Below are 27,931 nucleotides of genomic sequence, written 5' to 3'. Positions count from 1 at the left end.
TCAACCAACCGATCATTCGATTAAAGGCCTGTCAACGGGCTTCGTAAAGGTTCTTTTAAGGTCACCAGAAAGCTACATAAAAGACTGCACCTGCACCTGCACCAAAGTTCTTTTTTTTTTCTCTCTATCTCCGAACATTGTTGCATTTTAAAACCTTCTTCAGTGAGCTATAAATAGGTCACAAGTGAAACACTAAAGTGGCTAACCTTTCTGTGGAATTAAATAGATTTCTAAAAATGTGCCCATAGTGTCAGTACAGGATTGTGAACATCGCAACGCAAAGTTTTTGATTTCTCTCAAAACATATATTTCTTTTCATGTTGAACAGATAATATCTTTAATTTGAGTCAAAGTGATTTGCACTTGAACACGCCCACCAGAAATAGACCGGGACCCATTTTTATTCTGCATGGCTGCTGGAAACATCATGTCACATCTTTGATTAATTTCATCTGAAAATAAACGTAAGTAAAGCCAAGTGTGTTACAAAAGCTTTTATAATTTGTATTGCCAAAATCGCAGAAAATAACCCCATTTAAGCTGGGTCGACAGCCACCCCTAATTTTTGCATGATTGTAGCTGCTAGCTATAAGCTAGCTAGCTATCCTGCGCAACGTTAGAACTGGTTACCAGAAACCGACCATCACAGTCGGGAATACAAGTTAGTATACTGGTAAAAAACGGCTTTTTGCCTAACTAGCTAGCGTTACCACGATGCATCGGTGGTGGATAAAGCTAGCTAGCATAAGTTCATAGTTCATAACATTCATAGTATAACTCCGTGCTCCGCTTCGTTTGAATTTTTCTGGTGAGCTCGCGGTTTCTAGACACAAGCTTGTGTTTGTGCGCGCACGTTTGTCTCTCTTCATATAAATATCTGTGTGTTATGTGTGTGTACACCGAGGGCAAAAGATAATTATTAATGTGCATGATTTAGAGACAGAAATAACAAGCCAGCATATAAGATCAATGACATAAGACTAATTCCTTCAATTGACTTTCAGGCGCAGCTCGGAAAAATGTGCATTTTCTGAAGAAATTTTAATTTTAACAGCAAAAAATTGACCCTATGCCAAACTTAGTCGCTAATGGCTGGTCTGTAGACTGTTTGGTATGTCATGTTACGTATTTCTTGGTTTTTCTATGTAATGTGTTTTATAGAGAAGTAACATTATTCTTTTTTTTCTGTATGCTTTCAGAACCACAGATCGCTCCATCCATTCCATGGCTGAAGCATACATTTTCATTTAATCTGAACAGGTATCATTTTGCATTTACACTGCACATCCTTTTTAAACATTTCATAATAATCTAGACTCTCCCTCATTATCCTCTCATTCACCTTGCTGATGTGTTGAGGACTTGATAAAAGAATACATGGTATGTCCATATCTGTTCTGTCTCTACATGAGATGCAGTCTCTTGATGTAAATTTGACAACTCTGCTATTAAATGCAGTGATTAATGTAGGACAGCAACGATTAATCAACTCATCAAGTTAATATCTTAGGGTTCTGTATTGTTTTCTTTTTTTTTCTTGGGCTTTGTGGAACATTTATGAAAATGTTCCACCATTGATTTAATTTAATGATTATGCAATTCACAATCTGATTAGTCAAATAATTGTTCTAATAGTCTGTGACCAAACAACTATCAAAATAGTAGTTTATTATGGTCAAAGATTTATCAGGTGTGCCAGACTTCAATTCTTCACTTGTACATTTTGTTCCATATTTTACCTCAAGATATCCCAGAAAGATGAAGCTGAGGAAGAGCTGCAGAGTACCACCATGGCACTCTTCGTCTTCAGGGACAACTCAAGCCTCCTACATCAGCCTCGAGACATCGGGATAATCATTGATGGTGTGGAAGTCCTGAATGAGTTGCCTTCTGTGGCAGCTGGAGTGGCAATGGTCTTTGGACTCTGTTATGCTCTTAATATGGAATATCCACGAGGATTCAGGTTCACCTTTGAGGCTCTTCAAAAGATTATGATGGAGCTTGACTTTAACAAGATGACCTCTAAGATTCGCAAACTTAATTGTGAACTTAACACTGCACAGTAGTGTGTTTGCATGCATGTGTGCATGTGTATGTGCACATGCATGTGCATGTGTGCTTGGTTATTTTGCTTGGTTGGCCTGCAGTGGTATTCTACATTCAAAATTTATAAGAACACCCATTTGAAAGGGAGATTTAAGTTGATTTCATTGATACATGTGTAGATTTTTTTTTTTTTTTACATTGTACAGGCACAGTGCACATATAAACATTTTTGAGTACTTGCAAATTGGTTTAAAAATAGTTTTTATAATGGTTTTATGCCAGTTTTAGACAGGTTGCAGGTTTTATACTGGTTTTCAAAAGATTGCAGGTTTTATACTGGTTTTCAAAAGATTGCAGGTTTTATAAAACAAACATTTCTCTAATCATTTCTGCCGTAGCACTAAATCTGTATATTACTAATCCTCTCTATTGATTATAGTTAAAATGGTTTGGAACAATAAATAATTTTGAAATAATTGGTTGGCCAACTGTCTTGTTTTTTATAGGAAATGCAGAGCATTTTTGAACTGAAATGAAATGTAAAAAATATAGTTTGAATATATGTAAATCAATTACCTGGCTTCAACACAAACATATTAGTTCATGTTAATTTGGTTCGATGTGAATACATTAGGTTGGTTAAATTTCAATATATTAGCTTGGTTCAATAATTAAAATATGGTTCTATGTAAAAAAATCAATTTGGATCAATGCAAAATTTAAAGTTTCAGTCAAGTCTAGTAATATTGTTTATATCAACATAAAAGTATCAGGTCATATCAAGTGACTCAATTTGGATTCTATAAAGCCAAATATTTTGGATGTGACAACTGGACATCATTTTTTTTAATTTGAATAGGGTTATTTTTTTTACAGTGTAGTTTATTTCTCACAGTTTTTTAAAAATTCTCTTGCTTTATGGTTCTTAGCGCTGTTACCAGTCTTTGCATTTATCATCATTTTTTCTCTTTTTTCTTTCATGTTACACAAACATGATTACATATTGCATATGAATCAAGGTTGTGCAGAGGTGGTTGCATTTCCCAGACAATCATGCAAAATATATACATTTCTTTTTTAAAAAATGACATGGTGCGACAGGACTGTAGCACAGTAATACAGCAACATCAGAGGCAAATTCCATTCAAGTTTTGCAAGCCTAGCTTTGAACTTTATTTAAATAAACGGCAGTGACTCGTTATGACAAGGATCATTCGTAATCTCACTCAAACCATGCTGAACGGCTCTAACCCAATTAGGAACATAGGGTTGTTGTTTTTTTTGTTTTTTTTAAAAAGAAAAAAACATAACTGAACACAACAGTATGTCAGTGCAGTGACTAATCAGGCAGTACAGTTTCAGGAACCGTTTTAACTGAGGCAGGATGGCATTTTGGTTTTTAAATGGGCATTTAAAACCTGAAATAATCCTAAAGGCTTAGACAAAAAGGTGACATTTGTTTTCGAAATTGAGGTGATGGGCATCTTAGTCGCTGTCACTCCTCTCTCCTCTCTGGAGCAGCCTCTTTCCACTGGAGGGCACGGGAACCTCATGCTTCACTGAGACCTTTGACTTGCTTTTGCTGTCCTTGTCAAGCAGCTCCAAACCGTCATTGATCTTCTTCAACATCTCGTAACGCTCACGCCCACGAACAGGGAGGAGAAAAACCTCCTTGTCGTCCCCCTCAGCACTGGAGGTACATTTGGACTTCTTTGTGGATGTGGTGTCAGGAGGTGGTGCGCTCTTTCGTTTTTTCGCCTCTTTGGTGCCGCTCTCCTTCTTCTGTTTATTGTCCTCCTGTAGCTGTAACAAAGAGGGACGAAATAACAAAAAAGAGAAACATATTTGTCAAGTAATTTTACCCCCCCCCCCAAAAGTGGCATTTAACATGATGATATTCTACTGCCTTCTGGGGGAGGGAAGGAACAGCGGTTTTTCTTTTGAGTTTATATTCAAGTTTTCTCCTTCTTGCCCCCTCTGGTGTACAATTTCTTCCTTTTTCCTGTTTAAAAAGAGTTCACATATTTTGTCATTTGACTGTAAGCAGTGCAAGGAGGAGATGCTCGCTTTTTGCATGACAGTCTGCCACTTCAGTCTTCCCTTTCTTTATAAGGCTGGAAAATACTTCAGACCCCTCCTCAGGCAGTAAGGGGCCTGAGGTGGGGTCTGAACTGTGGGTACCGGTATGAGGAGAGAAGGGGGACAGGACTGGATAGTGGCTTAAAGTTAGGATTTGGTTTGATTTGAACGGTCGTCCTTCACAGTCCTCCTCCAACACTGACAAGGATTGTCCACAAAAAAACCCCAAAAAACCCCCCCAAAGAACTGGTCTCCCATTAACATTCATTCAACGTGTACACAAAGATAGACGTTTTTGGAAAAGCATATTTAATACAAAAGGAGACTTCTCAAACTAAAGAGGAGAGTATTGGCGACTGGTAACACACTGCTGCTGCGACCGACTGGAACACAAGACGACAGGTAAAAATTAAAATAACTAGCAATAATTAGGGGTTAGGTTATGGGGAAAAAGCCAGGAGAGGATGGGACAAAAGTGGAATAACTGAAAAAGTAAGAGGTGTAGAGGGCTGATGTTGGTGTCTAGGTGGGGGTTTTGGTGGGTGCCGGACGCTGTGGCGAAGAGGCCACGCCGATGGCTTCTTCGGTTCTGGAGATATGGCGAATCGGACCAAAAAGGATGGGACAAAACGGTCCCAGTCGGAGAAAGGAAGGTGCAGAGGGCCTGGGTCCACCACCACTGTACTCAGCAGGCCCTGCCGGGTCGTTAGACACGCAGCATGGCAGGGATCGGTGACATAACATGTAGCAGTTTCCCTTCACAGAAGCGTCTGCAGCAGGTGGGTGGAGGAGGAGGCAGCAGAACCAGGCCTTTGGAGCACTGTGTCATCTCCTGGTCCTGATGCTTTGAATCTCCCTCTCTGTCTGTCTGTCTGTCTGTCTGTCTGTCACACACACACACACACACACACACACACACACACACACACACACACAGAAGCTGGTCAAGTGCTGTGCAACTGGGATTGCACCTGTCGTCCACAGGAGGGCGCCTAGCTGGGAAGTCCAGTACATTCCATATTAAAGTTGTTGCAAGTGCATTTTTTGTGTAAAAGACAGACACACACACACACACACACACACACACACACAGTAAGGTCTGAAGTGCAAAATTTGAATTACATTCCTTTGTATCTCTCCCTCTCTCTCTCTCTCTCTCTCTCTCTCTCTGTCAACACACACACACACACACACACACACACACACACACACACACACACACACACACAGTAAGGTCTGAAGTGCAAAATTTGAATTACATTCCTTTGTATCTCTCCCTCTCTCTCTCTCTCTCTCTCTGTCTCTCTCTCTCTCTGTCAACACACACACACACACACACTCACACACACCAAAGCACACAGACAGAAGCTGGTCACAACTGCTGTGCAACTGGGATTGAACCAGGGGGGCTCCCTCTGCTGGCTCAATGCGGTACAAAGTGTCAGAAGCTGTTAGATATCTGCTTTTGACAATCAATTGCACCTGTCATCCACAGGAGGGCGCCTAGCCGGGAAGTCCAGTACATTCCATATTAAAGTTGTTGCAAGTGCATTTTTTGTGTAAAAGACAGACACACACACACACACACACACACACACACACTGTAAGGTCTGAAGTGCAAAATTTGAATTACATTCCTTTGTATCTCTCCCTCTCTCTCTCTCTCTCTCTCTCTCTCTGTCTCTCTCTCTCTCTCTCTCTGTCAACACACACACACACACACACACACACACACACACACACACACAGTAAGGTCTGAAGTGCAAAATTTGAATTACATTCCTTTGTATCTCTCCCTCTCTCTCTCTCTCTCTCTCTGTCTCTCTGTCAACACACACACACACACACACACACACACACGCACACACACACGCTCAATGGAGTATAAAATAAAGACCGGGGCAGTTCTCTCACTGGAGTCTCTTAGAGTGGAGGCTGCCCTTGCTAGCAAGAAGTTCTGTGTGTTTCTCTTCTCTGAGTCTTTACTGAAGAAGTGTTTTATAACATTTTCCTTAACAACTGACATGTGTTTTTTGTGTAAAAGAGAGAGAGACACACACACACACACACACACACACACACACACACTCAGGGTTAGGGGGTTAGGGTTAGGGGGTTAGGGTTAGGGTTAGGGGTTAGGGTTAGGGGGGTTAGGGGTTTGGGGAAAGAAAGGGGTCCCAGGCAGAAGTCTGGGTCCCCTGATGCACGCTCACTCGACTGGGGTAGGCACTGATGCCCCCGGATCAAAAAATTGCCCATCATTGGGTAGTAGTGGCCATTAGTTGTTCTATTGAGCCCGTCGCGACGTTTCGGCGTTACTTCGCCTTCATCAGGCTGGGCTCAATGAGGGTAGGGACTGGTTTGTCCTCTATTTATACTTTTTCTCTTCTTAGCTTTTCTTTCTGACTTTTTTGTCTTACTTTTTTCTGTTTCTTCTTTACTTAGGTTTTTTCTTGGCTTTTTAATTTTTTCTGTACTTAGTTTTTTCTATTTTTCTCTCTGTCACTTTTTCTGTTTTTACGTGACTTTTCTCTTTTCCTCTCAACCCTACTTGGGGAGCTTTCTTACTCTCTCTCTTTTTCTCTTCTCAACCCTACTTGGGGAGCTTTCTTTCTATCCTTTTTCTTTATGGCACCCCCTATTCCTTAGTCCACTCTGTCTATCATCTTGTTTTTCTGGCACCCCCATCCTTAGTAACCACTCTATTTAGGCTTCTTTTTCTGTTTTTTGTTTTTCCATTTTTTTAGGCTTTTTTTCTGTTTTTTCTGGGGTTTGGGACAGGGAGGGGGGGATAGGTTAAGGTTAGGGTAGGAGATGTGGGTAGGGGCATCACCCACCCCACCGGGACCTGGCTGGTAAGGGTTTGGGGAAAGAAAGGGGTCCCAGGCAGAAGTCTGGGTCCCCTGATGCACGCTCACTCGACTGGGGTAGGCACTGATGCCCCCGGATCAAAAAATTGCCCATCATTGGGTAGTAGTGGCCATTAGTTGTTCTATTGAGCCCGTCGCGACGTTTCGGCGTTACTTCGCCTTCATCAGGCTGGGCTCAATGAGGGTAGGGACTGGTTTGTCCTCTATTTATACTTTTTCTCTTCTTAGCTTTTCTTTCTGACTTTTTTGTCTTACTTTTTTCTGTGTCTTCTTTACTTAGGTTTTTTCTTGGCTTTTTAATTTTTTCTGTACTTAGTTTTTTCTATTTTTCTCTCTGTCACTTTTTCTGTTTTTACGTGACTTTTCTCTTTTCCTCTCAACCCTACTTGGGGAGCTTTCTTACTCTCTCTCTTTTTCTCTTCTCAACCCTACTTGGGGAGCTTTCTTTCTATCCTTTTTCTTTATGGCACCCCCTATTCCTTAGTCCACTCTGTCTATCATCTTGTTTTTCTGGCACCCCCATCCTTAGTAACCACTCTATTTAGGCTTCTTTTTCTGTTTTTTGTTTTTCCATTTTTTTAGGCTTTTTTTCTGTTTTTTCTGGGGTTTGGGACAGGGAGGGGGGGATAGGTTAAGGTTAGGGTAGGAGATGTGGGTAGGGGCATCACCCACCCCACCGGGACCTGGCTGGTAAGGGTTTGGGGAAAGAAAGGGGTCCCAGGCAGAAGTCTGGGTCCCCTGATGCACGCTCACTCGACTGGGGTAGGCACTGATGCCCCCGGATCAAAAAATTGCCCATCATTGGGTAGTAGTGGCCATTAGTTGTTCTATTGAGCCCGTCGCGACGTTTCGGCGTTACTTCGCCTTCATCAGGCTGGGCTCAATGAGGGTAGGGACTGGTTTGTCCTCTATTTATACTTTTTCTCTTCTTAGCTTTTCTTTCTGACTTTTTTGTCTTACTTTTTTCTGTTTCTTCTTTACTTAGGTTTTTTCTTGGCTTTTTAATTTTTTCTGTACTTAGTTTTTTCTATTTTTCTCTCTGTCACTTTTTCTGTTTTTACGTGACTTTTCTCTTTTCCTCTCAACCCTACTTGGGGAGCTTTCTTACTCTCTCTCTTTTTCTCTTCTCAACCCTACTTGGGGAGCTTTCTTTCTATCCTTTTTCTTTATGGCACCCCCTATTCCTTAGTCCACTCTGTCTATCATCTTGTTTTTCTGGCACCCCCATCCTTAGTAACCACTCTATTTAGGCTTCTTTTTCTGTTTTTTGTTTTTCCATTTTTTTAGGCTTTTTTTCTGTTTTTTCTGGGGTTTGGGACAGGGAGGGGGGGATAGGTTAAGGTTAGGGCAGGAGATGTGGGTAGGGGCATCACCCACCCCACCGGGACCTGGCTGGTAAGGGTTTGGGGAAAGAAAGGGGTCCCAGGCAGAAGTCTGGGTCCCCTGATGCACGCTCACTCGACTGGGGTAGGCACTGATGCCCCCGGATCAAAAAATTGCCCATCATTGGGTAGTAGTGGCCATTAGTTGTTCTATTGAGCCCGTCGCGACGTTTCGGCGTTACTTCGCCTTCATCAGGCTGGGCTCAATGAGGGTAGGGACTGGTTTGTCCTCTATTTATACTTTTTCTCTTCTTAGCTTTTCTTTCTGACTTTTTTGTCTTACTTTTTTCTGTTTCTTCTTTACTTAGGTTTTTTCTTGGCTTTTTAATTTTTTCTGTACTTAGTTTTTTCTATTTTTCTCTCTGTCACTTTTTCTGTTTTTACGTGACTTTTCTCTTTTCCTCTCAACCCTACTTGGGGAGCTTTCTTACTCTCTCTCTTTTTCTCTTCTCAACCCTACTTGGGGAGCTTTCTTTCTATCCTTTTTCTTTATGGCACCCCCTATTCCTTAGTCCACTCTGTCTATCATCTTGTTTTTCTGGCACCCCCATCCTTAGTAACCACTCTATTTAGGCTTCTTTTTCTGTTTTTTGTTTTTCCATTTTTTTAGGCTTTTTTTCTGTTTTTTCTGGGGTTTGGGACAGGGAGGGGGGGATAGGTTAAGGTTAGGGTAGGAGATGTGGGTAGGGGCATCACCCACCCCACCGGGACCTGGCTGGTAAGGGTTTGGGGAAAGAAAGGGGTCCCAGGCAGAAGTCTGGGTCCCCTGATGCACGCTCACTCGACTGGGGTAGGCACTGATGCCCCCGGATCAAAAAATTGCCCATCATTGGGTAGTAGTGGCCATTAGTTGTTCTATTGAGCCCGTCGCGACGTTTCGGCGTTACTTCGCCTTCATCAGGCTGGGCTCAATGAGGGTAGGGACTGGTTTGTCCTCTATTTATACTTTTTCTCTTCTTAGCTTTTCTTTCTGACTTTTTTGTCTTACTTTTTTCTGTTTCTTCTTTACTTAGGTTTTTTCTTGGCTTAGGGTTAGGGGGGGTTAGGGTTAGGGGGGGGTTAGGGGGGGGGTTAGGGTTAGGGGGGTTAGGGGGGGTTAGGGTTAGGGTTAGGGGTTAGGGTAAGGGGGGGGGGGGGGGGGGGTTAGGGGGGGGGGGGGTTAGGGATTATTGATAGCAGGTCCCCCTAAGGGGCCTGAGTGCACTGTCCATCAATGGGGGCTGAGTAGCCTCTGCCCGGCGGTTCCAAAAATTACCCATGTCTAGGGTGTAAGAGCAAGTGGGCTGTCGCGACGTTTCGGCAGCATAGTGCCTTCCTCAGGCGAGCCCAGTCAAATGAGAGGTATCTTCCTTTATACAGGCTTTTATGTTACAGGTAAGTATTTCTTTTTTCTTCTCTCCTTTAGGTTTTTTATACAGGTAAGTATTTTTCTGTCCTTTCTTCCTTTATACAGGCTTTTTGTGTTACAGGTAAGTATTTCTCCTTTCCTTAGGTTGTTTACTGGTAAGTATTTTCCCCTTTTATTTCTTTCCTTTATACAGGCTTATTTTTAAACAGGTAAGTTTTTTTCTTAGGGTTTTTCTGCTCTTTTTCTCTTTTTTTAAGGTTTTTTTTAATTTTTAATTAGCCCCCCTGGTTAGGGTTAGGGCTTAGGACCAGGCAGGGGCATCCCCCACCCCCACGAGGCACGGGCTGGTTAGGGATTATTGATAGCAGGTCCCCCTAAGGGGCCTGAGTGCACTGTCCATCAATGGGGGCTGAGTAGCCTCTGCCCGGCGGTTCCAAAAATTACCCATGTCTAGGGTGTAAGAGCAAGTGGGCTGTCGCGACGTTTCGGCAGCATAGTGCCTTCCTCAGGCGAGCCCAGTCAAATGAGAGGTATCTTCCTTTATACAGGCTTTTATGTTACAGGTAAGTATTTCTTTTTTCTTCTCTCCTTTAGGTTTTTTATACAGGTAAGTATTTTTCTGTCCTTTCTTCCTTTATACAGGCTTTTTGTGTTACAGGTAAGTATTTCTCCTTTCCTTAGGTTGTTTACTGGTAAGTATTTTCCCCTTTTATTTCTTTCCTTTATACAGGCTTATTTTTAAACAGGTAAGTTTTTTTCTTAGGGTTTTTCTGCTCTTTTTCTCTTTTTTTAAGGTTTTTTTTAATTTTTAATTAGCCCCCCTGGTTAGGGTTAGGGCTTAGGACCAGGCAGGGGCATCCCCCACCCCCACGAGGCACGGGCTGGTTAGGGATTATTGATAGCAGGTCCCCCTAAGGGGCCTGAGTGCACTGTCCATCAATGGGGGCTGAGTAGCCTCTGCCCGGCGGTTCCAAAAATTACCCATGTCTAGGGTGTAAGAGCAAGTGGGCTGTCGCGACGTTTCGGCAGCATAGTGCCTTCCTCAGGCGAGCCCAGTCAAATGAGAGGTATCTTCCTTTATACAGGCTTTTATGTTACAGGTAAGTATTTCTTTTTTCTTCTCTCCTTTAGGTTTTTTATACAGGTAAGTATTTTTCTGTCCTTTCTTCCTTTATACAGGCTTTTTGTGTTACAGGTAAGTATTTCTCCTTTCCTTAGGTTGTTTACTGGTAAGTATTTTCCCCTTTTATTTCTTTCCTTTATACAGGCTTATTTTTAAACAGGTAAGTTTTTTTCTTAGGGTTTTTCTGCTCTTTTTCTCTTTTTTTAAGGTTTTTTTTAATTTTTAATTAGCCCCCCTGGTTAGGGTTAGGGCTTAGGACCAGGCAGGGGCATCCCCCACCCCCACGAGGCACGGGCTGGTTAGGGATTATTGATAGCAGGTCCCCCTAAGGGGCCTGAGTGCACTGTCCATCAATGGGGGCTGAGTAGCCTCTGCCCGGCGGTTCCAAAAATTACCCATGTCTAGGGTGTAAGAGCAAGTGGGCTGTCGCGACGTTTCGGCAGCATAGTGCCTTCCTCAGGCGAGCCCAGTCAAATGAGAGGTATCTTCCTTTATACAGGCTTTTATGTTACAGGTAAGTATTTCTTTTTTCTTCTCTCCTTTAGGTTTTTTATACAGGTAAGTATTTTTCTGTCCTTTCTTCCTTTATACAGGCTTTTTGTGTTACAGGTAAGTATTTCTCCTTTCCTTAGGTTGTTTACTGGTAAGTATTTTCCCCTTTTATTTCTTTCCTTTATACAGGCTTATTTTTAAACAGGTAAGTTTTTTTCTTAGGGTTTTTCTGCTCTTTTTCTCTTTTTTTAAGGTTTTTTTTAATTTTTAATTAGCCCCCCTGGTTAGGGTTAGGGCTTAGGACCAGGCAGGGGCATCCCCCACCCCCACGAGGCACGGGCTGGTTAGGGATTATTGATAGCAGGTCCCCCTAAGGGGCCTGAGTGCACTGTCCATCAATGGGGGCTGAGTAGCCTCTGCCCGGCGGTTCCAAAAATTACCCATGTCTAGGGTGTAAGAGCAAGTGGGCTGTCGCGACGTTTCGGCAGCATAGTGCCTTCCTCAGGCGAGCCCAGTCAAATGAGAGGTATCTTCCTTTATACAGGCTTTTATGTTACAGGTAAGTATTTCTTTTTTCTTCCCTCCTTTAGGTTTTTTATACAGGTAAGTATTTTTCTGTCCTTTCTTCCTTTATACAGGCTTTTTGTGTTACAGGTAAGTATTTCTCCTTTCCTTAGGTTGTTTACTGGTAAGTATTTTCCCCTTTTATTTCTTTCCTTTATACAGGCTTATTTTTAAACAGGTAAGTTTTTTTCTTAGGGTTTTTCTGCTCTTTTTCTCTTTTTTTAAGGTTTTTTTTAATTTTTAATTAGCCCCCCTGGTTAGGGTTAGGGCTTAGGACCAGGCAGGGGCATCCCCCACCCCCACGAGGGTTAGGGATTATTGATAGCAGGTCCCCCTAAGGGGCCTGAGTGCACTGTCCATCAATGGGGGCTGAGTAGCCTCTGCCCGGCGGTTCCAAAAATTACCCATGTCTAGGGTGTAAGAGCAAGTGGGCTGTCGCGACGTTTCGGCAGCGTAGTGCCTTCCTCAGGCGAGCCCAGTCAAATGAGAGGTATCTTCCTTTATACAGGCTTTTATGTTACAGGTAAGTATTTCTTTTTTCTTCTCTCCTTTAGGTTTTTCATACAGGTAAGTATTTTTCTGTCCTTTCTTCCTTTATACAGGCTTTTTGTGTTACAGGTAAGTATTTCTCCTTTCTTTAGGTTTTTTACTGGTAAGTATTTTCCCCTTTTATTTCTTTCCTTTATACAGGCTTATTTTTAAACAGGTAAGTTTTTTTTCCTTAGGGTTTTTCTGCTCTTTTTCTCTTTTTTTAAGGTTTTTTTTAATTTTTAATTAGCCCCCCTGGTTAGGGTTAGGGCTTAGGACCAGGCAGGGGCATCCCCCACCCCCACGAGGCACGGGCTGGTTAGGGATTATTGATAGCAGGTCCCCCTAAGGGGCCTGAGTGCACTGTCCATCAATGGGGGCTGAGTAGCCTCTGCCCGGCGGTTCCAAAAATTACCCATGTCTAGGGTGTAAGAGCAAGTGGGCTGTCGCGACGTTTCGGCAGCGTAGTGCCTTCCTCAGGCGAGCCCAGTCAAATGAGAGGTATCTTCCTTTATACAGGCTTTTATGTTACAGGTAAGTATTTCTTTTTTCTTCTCTCCTTTAGGTTTTTCATACAGGTAAGTATTTTTCTGTCCTTTCTTCCTTTATACAGGCTTTTTGTGTTACAGGTAAGTATTTCTCCTTTCTTTAGGTTTTTTACTGGTAAGTATTTTCCCCTTTTATTTCTTTCCTTTATACAGGCTTATTTTTAAACAGGTAAGTTTTTTTTCCTTAGGGTTTTTCTGCTCTTTTTCTCTTTTTTTAAGGTTTTTTTTAATTTTTAATTAGCCCCCCTGGTTAGGGTTAGGGCTTAGGACCAGGCAGGGGCATCCCCCACCCCCACGAGGCACGGGCTGGTTAGGGATTATTGATAGCAGGTCCCCCTAAGGGGCCTGAGTGCACTGTCCATCAATGGGGGCTGAGTAGCCTCTGCCCGGCGGTTCCAAAAATTACCCATGTCTAGGGTGTAAGAGCAAGTGGGCTGTCGCGACGTTTCGGCAGCGTAGTGCCTTCCTCAGGCGAGCCCAGTCAAATGAGAGGTATCTTCCTTTATACAGGCTTTTATGTTACAGGTAAGTATTTCTTTTTTCTTCTCTCCTTTAGGTTTTTCATACAGGTAAGTATTTTTCTGTCCTTTCTTCCTTTATACAGGCTTTTTGTGTTACAGGTAAGTATTTCTCCTTTCTTTAGGTTTTTTACTGGTAAGTATTTTCCCCTTTTATTTCTTTCCTTTATACAGGCTTATTTTTAAACAGGTAAGTTTTTTTTCCTTAGGGTTTTTCTGCTCTTTTTCTCTTTTTTTAAGGTTTTTTTTAATTTTTAATTAGCCCCCCTGGTTAGGGTTAGGGCTTAGGACCAGGCAGGGGCATCCCCCACCCCCACGAGGCACGGGCTGGTTAGGGATTATTGATAGCAGGTCCCCCTAAGGGGCCTGAGTGCACTGTCCATCAATGGGGGCTGAGTAGCCTCTGCCCGGCGGTTCCAAAAATTACCCATGTCTAGGGTGTAAGAGCAAGTGGGCTGTCGCGACGTTTCGGCAGCGTAGTGCCTTCCTCAGGCGAGCCCAGTCAAATGAGAGGTATCTTCCTTTATACAGGCTTTTATGTTACAGGTAAGTATTTCTTTTTTCTTCTCTCCTTTAGGTTTTTCATACAGGTAAGTATTTTTCTGTCCTTTCTTCCTTTATACAGGCTTTTTGTGTTACAGGTAAGTATTTCTCCTTTCTTTAGGTTTTTTACTGGTAAGTATTTTCCCCTTTTATTTCTTTCCTTTATACAGGCTTATTTTTAAACAGGTAAGTTTTTTTTCCTTAGGGTTTTTCTGCTCTTTTTCTCTTTTTTTAAGGTTTTTTTTAATTTTTAATTAGCCCCCCTGGTTAGGGTTAGGGCTTAGGACCAGGCAGGGGCATCCCCCACCCCCACGAGGCACGGGCTGGTTAGGGATTATTGATAGCAGGTCCCCCTAAGGGGCCTGAGTGCACTGTCCATCAATGGGGGCTGAGTAGCCTCTGCCCGGCGGTTCCAAAAATTACCCATGTCTAGGGTGTAAGAGCAAGTGGGCTGTCGCGACGTTTCGGCAGCGTAGTGCCTTCCTCAGGCGAGCCCAGTCAAATGAGAGGTATCTTCCTTTATACAGGCTTTTATGTTACAGGTAAGTATTTCTTTTTTCTTCTCTCCTTTAGGTTTTTCATACAGGTAAGTATTTTTCTGTCCTTTCTTCCTTTATACAGGCTTTTTGTGTTACAGGTAAGTATTTCTCCTTTCTTTAGGTTTTTTACTGGTAAGTATTTTCCCCTTTTATTTCTTTCCTTTATACAGGCTTATTTTTAAACAGGTAAGTTTTTTTTCCTTAGGGTTTTTCTGCTCTTTTTCTCTTTTTTTAAGGTTTTTTTTAATTTTTAATTAGCCCCCCTGGTTAGGGTTAGGGCTTAGGACCAGGCAGGGGCATCCCCCACCCCCACGAGGCACGGGCTGGTTAGGGATTATTGATAGCAGGTCCCCCTAAGGGGCCTGAGTGCACTGTCCATCAATGGGGGCTGAGTAGCCTCTGCCCGGCGGTTCCAAAAATTACCCATGTCTAGGGTGTAAGAGCAAGTGGGCTGTCGCGACGTTTCGGCAGCGTAGTGCCTTCCTCAGGCGAGCCCAGTCAAATGAGAGGTATCTTCCTTTATACAGGCTTTTATGTTACAGGTAAGTATTTCTTTTTTCTTCTCTCCTTTAGGTTTTTCATACAGGTAAGTATTTTTCTGTCCTTTCTTCCTTTATACAGGCTTTTTGTGTTACAGGTAAGTATTTCTCCTTTCTTTAGGTTTTTTACTGGTAAGTATTTTCCCCTTTTATTTCTTTCCTTTATACAGGCTTATTTTTAAACAGGTAAGTTTTTTTTCCTTAGGGTTTTTCTGCTCTTTTTCTCTTTTTTTAAGGTTTTTTTTAATTTTTAATTAGCCCCCCTGGTTAGGGTTAGGGCTTAGGACCAGGCAGGGGCATCCCCCACCCCCACGAGGCACGGGCTGGTTAGGGATTATTGATAGCAGGTCCCCCTAAGGGGCCTGAGTGCACTGTCCATCAATGGGGGCTGAGTAGCCTCTGCCCGGCGGTTCCAAAAATTACCCATGTCTAGGGTGTAAGAGCAAGTGGGCTGTCGCGACGTTTCGGCAGCGTAGTGCCTTCCTCAGGCGAGCCCAGTCAAATGAGAGGTATCTTCCTTTATACAGGCTTTTATGTTACAGGTAAGTATTTCTTTTTTCTTCTCTCCTTTAGGTTTTTCATACAGGTAAGTATTTTTCTGTCCTTTCTTCCTTTATACAGGCTTTTTGTGTTACAGGTAAGTATTTCTCCTTTCTTTAGGTTTTTTACTGGTAAGTATTTTCCCCTTTTATTTCTTTCCTTTATACAGGCTTATTTTTAAACAGGTAAGTTTTTTTTCCTTAGGGTTTTTCTGCTCTTTTTCTCTTTTTTTAAGGTTTTTTTTAATTTTTAATTAGCCCCCCTGGTTAGGGTTAGGGCTTAGGACCAGGCAGGGGCATCCCCCACCCCCACGAGGCACGGGCTGGTTAGGGATTATTGATAGCAGGTCCCCCTAAGGGGCCTGAGTGCACTGTCCATCAATGGGGGCTGAGTAGCCTCTGCCCGGCGGTTCCAAAAATTACCCATGTCTAGGGTGTAAGAGCAAGTGGGCTGTCGCGACGTTTCGGCAGCGTAGTGCCTTCCTCAGGCGAGCCCAGTCAAATGAGAGGTATCTTCCTTTATACAGGCTTTTATGTTACAGGTAAGTATTTCTTTTTTCTTCTCTCCTTTAGGTTTTTCATACAGGTAAGTATTTTTCTGTCCTTTCTTCCTTTATACAGGCTTTTTGTGTTACAGGTAAGTATTTCTCCTTTCTTTAGGTTTTTTACTGGTAAGTATTTTCCCCTTTTATTTCTTTCCTTTATACAGGCTTATTTTTAAACAGGTAAGTTTTTTTTCCTTAGGGTTTTTCTGCTCTTTTTCTCTTTTTTTAAGGTTTTTTTTAATTTTTAATTAGCCCCCCTGGTTAGGGTTAGGGCTTAGGACCAGGCAGGGGCATCCCCCACCCCCACGAGGCACGGGCTGGTTAGGGATTATTGATAGCAGGTCCCCCTAAGGGGCCTGAGTGCACTGTCCATCAATGGGGGCTGAGTAGCCTCTGCCCGGCGGTTCCAAAAATTACCCATGTCTAGGGTGTAAGAGCAAGTGGGCTGTCGCGACGTTTCGGCAGCGTAGTGCCTTCCTCAGGCGAGCCCAGTCAAATGAGAGGTATCTTCCTTTATACAGGCTTTTATGTTACAGGTAAGTATTTCTTTTTTCTTCTCTCCTTTAGGTTTTTCATACAGGTAAGTATTTTTCTGTCCTTTCTTCCTTTATACAGGCTTTTTGTGTTACAGGTAAGTATTTCTCCTTTCTTTAGGTTTTTTACTGGTAAGTATTTTCCCCTTTTATTTCTTTCCTTTATACAGGCTTATTTTTAAACAGGTAAGTTTTTTTTCCTTAGGGTTTTTCTGCTCTTTTTCTCTTTTTTTAAGGTTTTTTTTAATTTTTAATTAGCCCCCCTGGTTAGGGTTAGGGCTTAGGACCAGGCAGGGGCATCCCCCACCCCCACGAGGCACGGGCTGGTTAGGGATTATTGATAGCAGGTCCCCCTAAGGGGCCTGAGTGCACTGTCCATCAATGGGGGCTGAGTAGCCTCTGCCCGGCGGTTCCAAAAATTACCCATGTCTAGGGTGTAAGAGCAAGTGGGCTGTCGCGACGTTTCGGCAGCGTAGTGCCTTCCTCAGGCGAGCCCAGTCAAATGAGAGGTATCTTCCTTTATACAGGCTTTTATGTTACAGGTAAGTATTTCTTTTTTCTTCTCTCCTTTAGGTTTTTCATACAGGTAAGTATTTTTCTGTCCTTTCTTCCTTTATACAGGCTTTTTGTGTTACAGGTAAGTATTTCTCCTTTCTTTAGGTTTTTTACTGGTAAGTATTTTCCCCTTTTATTTCTTTCCTTTATACAGGCTTATTTTTAAACAGGTAAGTTTTTTTTCCTTAGGGTTTTTCTGCTCTTTTTCTCTTTTTTTAAGGTTTTTTTTAATTTTTAATTAGCCCCCCTGGTTAGGGTTAGGGCTTAGGACCAGGCAGGGGCATCCCCCACCCCCACGAGGCACGGGCTGGTTAGGGATTATTGATAGCAGGTCCCCCTAAGGGGCCTGAGTGCACTGTCCATCAATGGGGGCTGAGTAGCCTCTGCCCGGCGGTTCCAAAAATTACCCATGTCTAGGGTGTAAGAGCAAGTGGGCTGTCGCGACGTTTCGGCAGCGTAGTGCCTTCCTCAGGCGAGCCCAGTCAAATGAGAGGTATCTTCCTTTATACAGGCTTTTATGTTACAGGTAAGTATTTCTTTTTTCTTCTCTCCTTTAGGTTTTTCATACAGGTAAGTATTTTTCTGTCCTTTCTTCCTTTATACAGGCTTTTTGTGTTACAGGTAAGTATTTCTCCTTTCTTTAGGTTTTTTACTGGTAAGTATTTTCCCCTTTTATTTCTTTCCTTTATACAGGCTTATTTTTAAACAGGTAAGTTTTTTTTCCTTAGGGTTTTTCTGCTCTTTTTCTCTTTTTTTAAGGTTTTTTTTAATTTTTAATTAGCCCCCCTGGTTAGGGTTAGGGCTTAGGACCAGGCAGGGGCATCCCCCACCCCCACGAGGCACGGGCTGGTTAGGGATTATTGATAGCAGGTCCCCCTAAGGGGCCTGAGTGCACTGTCCATCAATGGGGGCTGAGTAGCCTCTGCCCGGCGGTTCCAAAAATTACCCATGTCTAGGGTGTAAGAGCAAGTGGGCTGTCGCGACGTTTCGGCAGCGTAGTGCCTTCCTCAGGCGAGCCCAGTCAAATGAGAGGTATCTTCCTTTATACAGGCTTTTATGTTACAGGTAAGTATTTCTTTTTTCTTCTCTCCTTTAGGTTTTTCATACAGGTAAGTATTTTTCTGTCCTTTCTTCCTTTATACAGGCTTTTTGTGTTACAGGTAAGTATTTCTCCTTTCTTTAGGTTTTTTACTGGTAAGTATTTTCCCCTTTTATTTCTTTCCTTTATACAGGCTTATTTTTAAACAGGTAAGTTTTTTTTCCTTAGGGTTTTTCTGCTCTTTTTCTCTTTTTTTAAGGTTTTTTTTAATTTTTAATTAGCCCCCCTGGTTAGGGTTAGGGCTTAGGACCAGGCAGGGGCATCCCCCACCCCCACGAGGCACGGGCTGGTTAGGGATTATTGATAGCAGGTCCCCCTAAGGGGCCTGAGTGCACTGTCCATCAATGGGGGCTGAGTAGCCTCTGCCCGGCGGTTCCAAAAATTACCCATGTCTAGGGTGTAAGAGCAAGTGGGCTGTCGCGACGTTTCGGCAGCGTAGTGCCTTCCTCAGGCGAGCCCAGTCAAATGAGAGGTATCTTCCTTTATACAGGCTTTTATGTTACAGGTAAGTATTTCTTTTTTCTTCTCTCCTTTAGGTTTTTCATACAGGTAAGTATTTTTCTGTCCTTTCTTCCTTTATACAGGCTTTTTGTGTTACAGGTAAGTATTTCTCCTTTCTTTAGGTTTTTTACTGGTAAGTATTTTCCCCTTTTATTTCTTTCCTTTATACAGGCTTATTTTTAAACAGGTAAGTTTTTTTTCCTTAGGGTTTTTCTGCTCTTTTTCTCTTTTTTTAAGGTTTTTTTTAATTTTTAATTAGCCCCCCTGGTTAGGGTTAGGGCTTAGGACCAGGCAGGGGCATCCCCCACCCCCACGAGGCACGGGCTGGTTAGGGATTATTGATAGCAGGTCCCCCTAAGGGGCCTGAGTGCACTGTCCATCAATGGGGGCTGAGTAGCCTCTGCCCGGCGGTTCCAAAAATTACCCATGTCTAGGGTGTAAGAGCAAGTGGGCTGTCGCGACGTTTCGGCAGCGTAGTGCCTTCCTCAGGCGAGCCCAGTCAAATGAGAGGTATCTTCCTTTATACAGGCTTTTATGTTACAGGTAAGTATTTCTTTTTTCTTCTCTCCTTTAGGTTTTTCATACAGGTAAGTATTTTTCTGTCCTTTCTTCCTTTATACAGGCTTTTTGTGTTACAGGTAAGTATTTCTCCTTTCTTTAGGTTTTTTACTGGTAAGTATTTTCCCCTTTTATTTCTTTCCTTTATACAGGCTTATTTTTAAACAGGTAAGTTTTTTTTCCTTAGGGTTTTTCTGCTCTTTTTCTCTTTTTTTAAGGTTTTTTTTAATTTTTAATTAGCCCCCCTGGTTAGGGTTAGGGCTTAGGACCAGGCAGGGGCATCCCCCACCCCCACGAGGCACGGGCTGGTTAGGGATTATTGATAGCAGGTCCCCCTAAGGGGCCTGAGTGCACTGTCCATCAATGGGGGCTGAGTAGCCTCTGCCCGGCGGTTCCAAAAATTACCCATGTCTAGGGTGTAAGAGCAAGTGGGCTGTCGCGACGTTTCGGCAGCGTAGTGCCTTCCTCAGGCGAGCCCAGTCAAATGAGAGGTATCTTCCTTTATACAGGCTTTTATGTTACAGGTAAGTATTTCTTTTTTCTTCTCTCCTTTAGGTTTTTCATACAGGTAAGTATTTTTCTGTCCTTTCTTCCTTTATACAGGCTTTTTGTGTTACAGGTAAGTATTTCTCCTTTCTTTAGGTTTTTTACTGGTAAGTATTTTCCCCTTTTATTTCTTTCCTTTATACAGGCTTATTTTTAAACAGGTAAGTTTTTTTTCCTTAGGGTTTTTCTGCTCTTTTTCTCTTTTTTTAAGGTTTTTTTTAATTTTTAATTAGCCCCCCTGGTTAGGGTTAGGGCTTAGGACCAGGCAGGGGCATCCCCCACCCCCACGAGGCACGGGCTGGTTAGGGATTATTGATAGCAGGTCCCCCTAAGGGGCCTGAGTGCACTGTCCATCAATGGGGGCTGAGTAGCCTCTGCCCGGCGGTTCCAAAAATTACCCATGTCTAGGGTGTAAGAGCAAGTGGGCTGTCGCGACGTTTCGGCAGCGTAGTGCCTTCCTCAGGCGAGCCCAGTCAAATGAGAGGTATCTTCCTTTATACAGGCTTTTATGTTACAGGTAAGTATTTCTTTTTTCTTCTCTCCTTTAGGTTTTTCATACAGGTAAGTATTTTTCTGTCCTTTCTTCCTTTATACAGGCTTTTTGTGTTACAGGTAAGTATTTCTCCTTTCTTTAGGTTTTTTACTGGTAAGTATTTTCCCCTTTTATTTCTTTCCTTTATACAGGCTTATTTTTAAACAGGTAAGTTTTTTTTCCTTAGGGTTTTTCTGCTCTTTTTCTCTTTTTTTAAGGTTTTTTTTAATTTTTAATTAGCCCCCCTGGTTAGGGTTAGGGCTTAGGACCAGGCAGGGGCATCCCCCACCCCCACGAGGCACGGGCTGGTTAGGGATTATTGATAGCAGGTCCCCCTAAGGGGCCTGAGTGCACTGTCCATCAATGGGGGCTGAGTAGCCTCTGCCCGGCGGTTCCAAAAATTACCCATGTCTAGGGTGTAAGAGCAAGTGGGCTGTCGCGACGTTTCGGCAGCGTAGTGCCTTAGGGTTAGGGTTAGGGGTTAGGGTTAGGGGTTAGGGGGTTAGGGTTAGGGTTAGGGGTTAGGGATTATTGATAGCAGGTCCCCCTAAGGGGCCTGAGTGCACTGTCCATCAATGGGGGCTGAGTAGCCTCTGCCCGGCGGTTCCAAAAATTACCCATGTCTAGGGTGTAAGAGCAAGTGGGCTGTCGCGACGTTTCGGCAGCATAGTGCCTTCCTCAGGCGAGCCCAGTCAAATGAGAGGTATCTTCCTTTATACAGGCTTTTATGTTACAGGTAAGTATTTCTTTTTTCTTCTCTCCTTTAGGTTTTTTATACAGGTAAGTATTTTTCTGTCCTTTCTTCCTTTATACAGGCTTTTTGTGTTACAGGTAAGTATTTCTCCTTTCCTTAGGTTGTTTACTGGTAAGTATTTTCCCCTTTTATTTCTTTCCTTTATACAGGCTTATTTTTAAACAGGTAAGTTTTTTTCTTAGGGTTTTTCTGCTCTTTTTCTCTTTTTTTAAGGTTTTTTTTAATTTTTAATTAGCCCCCCTGGTTAGGGTTAGGGCTTAGGACCAGGCAGGGGCATCCCCCACCCCCACGAGGCACGGGCTGGTTAGGGATTATTGATAGCAGGTCCCCCTAAGGGGCCTGAGTGCACTGTCCATCAATGGGGGCTGAGTAGCCTCTGCCCGGCGGTTCCAAAAATTACCCATGTCTAGGGTGTAAGAGCAAGTGGGCTGTCGCGACGTTTCGGCAGCATAGTGCCTTCCTCAGGCGAGCCCAGTCAAATGAGAGGTATCTTCCTTTATACAGGCTTTTATGTTACAGGTAAGTATTTCTTTTTTCTTCTCTCCTTTAGGTTTTTTATACAGGTAAGTATTTTTCTGTCCTTTCTTCCTTTATACAGGCTTTTTGTGTTACAGGTAAGTATTTCTCCTTTCCTTAGGTTGTTTACTGGTAAGTATTTTCCCCTTTTATTTCTTTCCTTTATACAGGCTTATTTTTAAACAGGTAAGTTTTTTTCTTAGGGTTTTTCTGCTCTTTTTCTCTTTTTTTAAGGTTTTTTTTAATTTTTAATTAGCCCCCCTGGTTAGGGTTAGGGCTTAGGACCAGGCAGGGGCATCCCCCACCCCCACGAGGCACGGGCTGGTTAGGGATTATTGATAGCAGGTCCCCCTAAGGGGCCTGAGTGCACTGTCCATCAATGGGGGCTGAGTAGCCTCTGCCCGGCGGTTCCAAAAATTACCCATGTCTAGGGTGTAAGAGCAAGTGGGCTGTCGCGACGTTTCGGCAGCATAGTGCCTTCCTCAGGCGAGCCCAGTCAAATGAGAGGTATCTTCCTTTATACAGGCTTTTATGTTACAGGTAAGTATTTCTTTTTTCTTCTCTCCTTTAGGTTTTTTATACAGGTAAGTATTTTTCTGTCCTTTCTTCCTTTATACAGGCTTTTTGTGTTACAGGTAAGTATTTCTCCTTTCCTTAGGTTGTTTACTGGTAAGTATTTTCCCCTTTTATTTCTTTCCTTTATACAGGCTTATTTTTAAACAGGTAAGTTTTTTTCTTAGGGTTTTTCTGCTCTTTTTCTCTTTTTTTAAGGTTTTTTTTAATTTTTAATTAGCCCCCCTGGTTAGGGTTAGGGCTTAGGACCAGGCAGGGGCATCCCCCACCCCCACGAGGCACGGGCTGGTTAGGGATTATTGATAGCAGGTCCCCCTAAGGGGCCTGAGTGCACTGTCCATCAATGGGGGCTGAGTAGCCTCTGCCCGGCGGTTCCAAAAATTACCCATGTCTAGGGTGTAAGAGCAAGTGGGCTGTCGCGACGTTTCGGCAGCATAGTGCCTTCCTCAGGCGAGCCCAGTCAAATGAGAGGTATCTTCCTTTATACAGGCTTTTATGTTACAGGTAAGTATTTCTTTTTTCTTCTCTCCTTTAGGTTTTTTATACAGGTAAGTATTTTTCTGTCCTTTCTTCCTTTATACAGGCTTTTTGTGTTACAGGTAAGTATTTCTCCTTTCCTTAGGTTGTTTACTGGTAAGTATTTTCCCCTTTTATTTCTTTCCTTTATACAGGCTTATTTTTAAACAGGTAAGTTTTTTTCTTAGGGTTTTTCTGCTCTTTTTCTCTTTTTTTAAGGTTTTTTTTAATTTTTAATTAGCCCCCCTGGTTAGGGTTAGGGCTTAGGACCAGGCAGGGGCATCCCCCACCCCCACGAGGCACGGGCTGGTTAGGGATTATTGATAGCAGGTCCCCCTAAGGGGCCTGAGTGCACTGTCCATCAATGGGGGCTGAGTAGCCTCTGCCCGGCGGTTCCAAAAATTACCCATGTCTAGGGTGTAAGAGCAAGTGGGCTGTCGCGACGTTTCGGCAGCATAGTGCCTTCCTCAGGCGAGCCCAGTCAAATGAGAGGTATCTTCCTTTATACAGGCTTTTATGTTACAGGTAAGTATTTCTTTTTTCTTCTCTCCTTTAGGTTTTTTATACAGGTAAGTATTTTTCTGTCCTTTCTTCCTTTATACAGGCTTTTTGTGTTACAGGTAAGTATTTCTCCTTTCCTTAGGTTGTTTACTGGTAAGTATTTTCCCCTTTTATTTCTTTCCTTTATACAGGCTTATTTTTAAACAGGTAAGTTTTTTTCTTAGGGTTTTTCTGCTCTTTTTCTCTTTTTTTAAGGTTTTTTTTAATTTTTAATTAGCCCCCCTGGTTAGGGTTAGGGCTTAGGACCAGGCAGGGGCATCCCCCACCCCCACGAGGCACGGGCTGGTTAGGGATTATTGATAGCAGGTCCCCCTAAGGGGCCTGAGTGCACTGTCCATCAATGGGGGCTGAGTAGCCTCTGCCCGGCGGTTCCAAAAATTACCCATGTCTAGGGTGTAAGAGCAAGTGGGCTGTCGCGACGTTTCGGCAGCATAGTGCCTTCCTCAGGCGAGCCCAGTCAAATGAGAGGTATCTTCCTTTATACAGGCTTTTATGTTACAGGTAAGTATTTCTTTTTTCTTCTCTCCTTTAGGTTTTTTATACAGGTAAGTATTTTTCTGTCCTTTCTTCCTTTATACAGGCTTTTTGTGTTACAGGTAAGTATTTCTCCTTTCCTTAGGTTGTTTACTGGTAAGTATTTTCCCCTTTTATTTCTTTCCTTTATACAGGCTTATTTTTAAACAGGTAAGTTTTTTTCTTAGGGTTTTTCTGCTCTTTTTCTCTTTTTTTAAGGTTTTTTTTAATTTTTAATTAGCCCCCCTGGTTAGGGTTAGGGCTTAGGACCAGGCAGGGGCATCCCCCACCCCCACGAGGCACGGGCTGGTTAGGGATTATTGATAGCAGGTCCCCCTAAGGGGCCTGAGTGCACTGTCCATCAATGGGGGCTGAGTAGCCTCTGCCCGGCGGTTCCAAAAATTACCCATGTCTAGGGTGTAAGAGCAAGTGGGCTGTCGCGACGTTTCGGCAGCATAGTGCCTTCCTCAGGCGAGCCCAGTCAAATGAGAGGTATCTTCCTTTATACAGGCTTTTATGTTACAGGTAAGTATTTCTTTTTTCTTCTCTCCTTTAGGTTTTTTATACAGGTAAGTATTTTTCTGTCCTTTCTTCCTTTATACAGGCTTTTTGTGTTACAGGTAAGTATTTCTCCTTTCCTTAGGTTGTTTACTGGTAAGTATTTTCCCCTTTTATTTCTTTCCTTTATACAGGCTTATTTTTAAACAGGTAAGTTTTTTTCTTAGGGTTTTTCTGCTCTTTTTCTCTTTTTTTAAGGTTTTTTTTAATTTTTAATTAGCCCCCCTGGTTAGGGTTAGGGCTTAGGACCAGGCAGGGGCATCCCCCACCCCCACGAGGCACGGGCTGGTTAGGGATTATTGATAGCAGGTCCCCCTAAGGGGCCTGAGTGCACTGTCCATCAATGGGGGCTGAGTAGCCTCTGCCCGGCGGTTCCAAAAATTACCCATGTCTAGGGTGTAAGAGCAAGTGGGCTGTCGCGACGTTTCGGCAGCATAGTGCCTTCCTCAGGCGAGCCCAGTCAAATGAGAGGTATCTTCCTTTATACAGGCTTTTATGTTACAGGTAAGTATTTCTTTTTTCTTCTCTCCTTTAGGTTTTTTATACAGGTAAGTATTTTTCTGTCCTTTCTTCCTTTATACAGGCTTTTTGTGTTACAGGTAAGTATTTCTCCTTTCCTTAGGTTGTTTACTGGTAAGTATTTTCCCCTTTTATTTCTTTCCTTTATACAGGCTTATTTTTAAACAGGTAAGTTTTTTTCTTAGGGTTTTTCTGCTCTTTTTCTCTTTTTTTAAGGTTTTTTTTAATTTTTAATTAGCCCCCCTGGTTAGGGTTAGGGCTTAGGACCAGGCAGGGGCATCCCCCACCCCCACGAGGCACGGGCTGGTTAGGGATTATTGATAGCAGGTCCCCCTAAGGGGCCTGAGTGCACTGTCCATCAATGGGGGCTGAGTAGCCTCTGCCCGGCGGTTCCAAAAATTACCCATGTCTAGGGTGTAAGAGCAAGTGGGCTGTCGCGACGTTTCGGCAGCATAGTGCCTTCCTCAGGCGAGCCCAGTCAAATGAGAGGTATCTTCCTTTATACAGGCTTTTATGTTACAGGTAAGTATTTCTTTTTTCTTCTCTCCTTTAGGTTTTTTATACAGGTAAGTATTTTTCTGTCCTTTCTTCCTTTATACAGGCTTTTTGTGTTACAGGTAAGTATTTCTCCTTTCCTTAGGTTGTTTACTGGTAAGTATTTTCCCCTTTTATTTCTTTCCTTTATACAGGCTTATTTTTAAACAGGTAAGTTTTTTTCTTAGGGTTTTTCTGCTCTTTTTCTCTTTTTTTAAGGTTTTTTTTAATTTTTAATTAGCCCCCCTGGTTAGGGTTAGGGCTTAGGACCAGGCAGGGGCATCCCCCACCCCCACGAGGCACGGGCTGGTTAGGGATTATTGATAGCAGGTCCCCCTAAGGGGCCTGAGTGCACTGTCCATCAATGGGGGCTGAGTAGCCTCTGCCCGGCGGTTCCAAAAATTACCCATGTCTAGGGTGTAAGAGCAAGTGGGCTGTCGCGACGTTTCGGCAGCATAGTGCCTTCCTCAGGCGAGCCCAGTCAAATGAGAGGTATCTTCCTTTATACAGGCTTTTATGTTACAGGTAAGTATTTCTTTTTTCTTCTCTCCTTTAGGTTTTTTATACAGGTAAGTATTTTTCTGTCCTTTCTTCCTTTATACAGGCTTTTTGTGTTACAGGTAAGTATTTCTCCTTTCCTTAGGTTGTTTACTGGTAAGTATTTTCCCCTTTTATTTCTTTCCTTTATACAGGCTTATTTTTAAACAGGTAAGTTTTTTTCTTAGGGTTTTTCTGCTCTTTTTCTCTTTTTTTAAGGTTTTTTTTAATTTTTAATTAGCCCCCCTGGTTAGGGTTAGGGCTTAGGACCAGGCAGGGGCATCCCCCACCCCCACGAGGCACGGGCTGGTTAGGGATTATTGATAGCAGGTCCCCCTAAGGGGCCTGAGTGCACTGTCCATCAATGGGGGCTGAGTAGCCTCTGCCCGGCGGTTCCAAAAATTACCCATGTCTAGGGTGTAAGAGCAAGTGGGCTGTCGCGACGTTTCGGCAGCATAGTGCCTTCCTCAGGCGAGCCCAGTCAAATGAGAGGTATCTTCCTTTATACAGGCTTTTATGTTACAGGTAAGTATTTCTTTTTTCTTCTCTCCTTTAGGTTTTTTATACAGGTAAGTATTTTTCTGTCCTTTCTTCCTTTATACAGGCTTTTTGTGTTACAGGTAAGTATTTCTCCTTTCCTTAGGTTGTTTACTGGTAAGTATTTTCCCCTTTTATTTCTTTCCTTTATACAGGCTTATTTTTAAACAGGTAAGTTTTTTTCTTAGGGTTTTTCTGCTCTTTTTCTCTTTTTTTAAGGTTTTTTTTAATTTTTAATTAGCCCCCCTGGTTAGGGTTAGGGCTTAGGACCAGGCAGGGGCATCCCCCACCCCCACGAGGCACGGGCTGGTTAGGGATTATTGATAGCAGGTCCCCCTAAGGGGCCTGAGTGCACTGTCCATCAATGGGGGCTGAGTAGCCTCTGCCCGGCGGTTCCAAAAATTACCCATGTCTAGGGTGTAAGAGCAAGTGGGCTGTCGCGACGTTTCGGCAGCATAGTGCCTTCCTCAGGCGAGCCCAGTCAAATGAGAGGTATCTTCCTTTATACAGGCTTTTATGTTACAGGTAAGTATTTCTTTTTTCTTCTCTCCTTTAGGTTTTTTATACAGGTAAGTATTTTTCTGTCCTTTCTTCCTTTATACAGGCTTTTTGTGTTACAGGTAAGTATTTCTCCTTTCCTTAGGTTGTTTACTGGTAAGTATTTTCCCCTTTTATTTCTTTCCTTTATACAGGCTTATTTTTAAACAGGTAAGTTTTTTTCTTAGGGTTTTTCTGCTCTTTTTCTCTTTTTTTAAGGTTTTTTTTAATTTTTAATTAGCCCCCCTGGTTAGGGTTAGGGCTTAGGACCAGGCAGGGGCATCCCCCACCCCCACGAGGCACGGGCTGGTTAGGGATTATTGATAGCAGGTCCCCCTAAGGGGCCTGAGTGCACTGTCCATCAATGGGGGCTGAGTAGCCTCTGCCCGGCGGTTCCAAAAATTACCCATGTCTAGGGTGTAAGAGCAAGTGGGCTGTCGCGACGTTTCGGCAGCATAGTGCCTTCCTCAGGCGAGCCCAGTCAAATGAGAGGTATCTTCCTTTATACAGGCTTTTATGTTACAGGTAAGTATTTCTTTTTTCTTCTCTCCTTTAGGTTTTTTATACAGGTAAGTATTTTTCTGTCCTTTCTTCCTTTATACAGGCTTTTTGTGTTACAGGTAAGTATTTCTCCTTTCCTTAGGTTGTTTACTGGTAAGTATTTTCCCCTTTTATTTCTTTCCTTTATACAGGCTTATTTTTAAACAGGTAAGTTTTTTTCTTAGGGTTTTTCTGCTCTTTTTCTCTTT

At 42.9% G+C, this 27,931-nt stretch overlaps 2 long non-coding RNA genes across 2 annotated transcripts in view; one reads left to right on the top strand and one right to left on the bottom strand.

The window, feature by feature from the left end:
- Positions 1 to 27,931, bottom strand: part of LOC143418540 (uncharacterized) — a 57,178-nt gene that overhangs the window by 9,389 nt on the left and 19,858 nt on the right. The gene's annotated exons all lie outside the window — the stretch shown is intronic.
- Positions 231 to 2,522, top strand: LOC143418539 (uncharacterized). The gene is made up of 3 exons (XR_013098523.1): positions 231 to 464; positions 1,200 to 1,260; positions 1,746 to 2,522. It is a non-coding gene; the product is annotated as an uncharacterized LOC143418539 (long non-coding RNA).

The sequence above is a fragment of the Maylandia zebra genome, linkage group LG5, assembly GCF_041146795.1.
Source record: "Maylandia zebra isolate NMK-2024a linkage group LG5, Mzebra_GT3a, whole genome shotgun sequence".
NCBI lineage: Eukaryota > Metazoa > Chordata > Actinopteri > Cichliformes > Cichlidae > Maylandia > Maylandia zebra.
The sequence above is the reverse complement of the archived record's forward strand: the minus strand, read 5'-3'. Positions and strand labels throughout refer to the sequence as shown.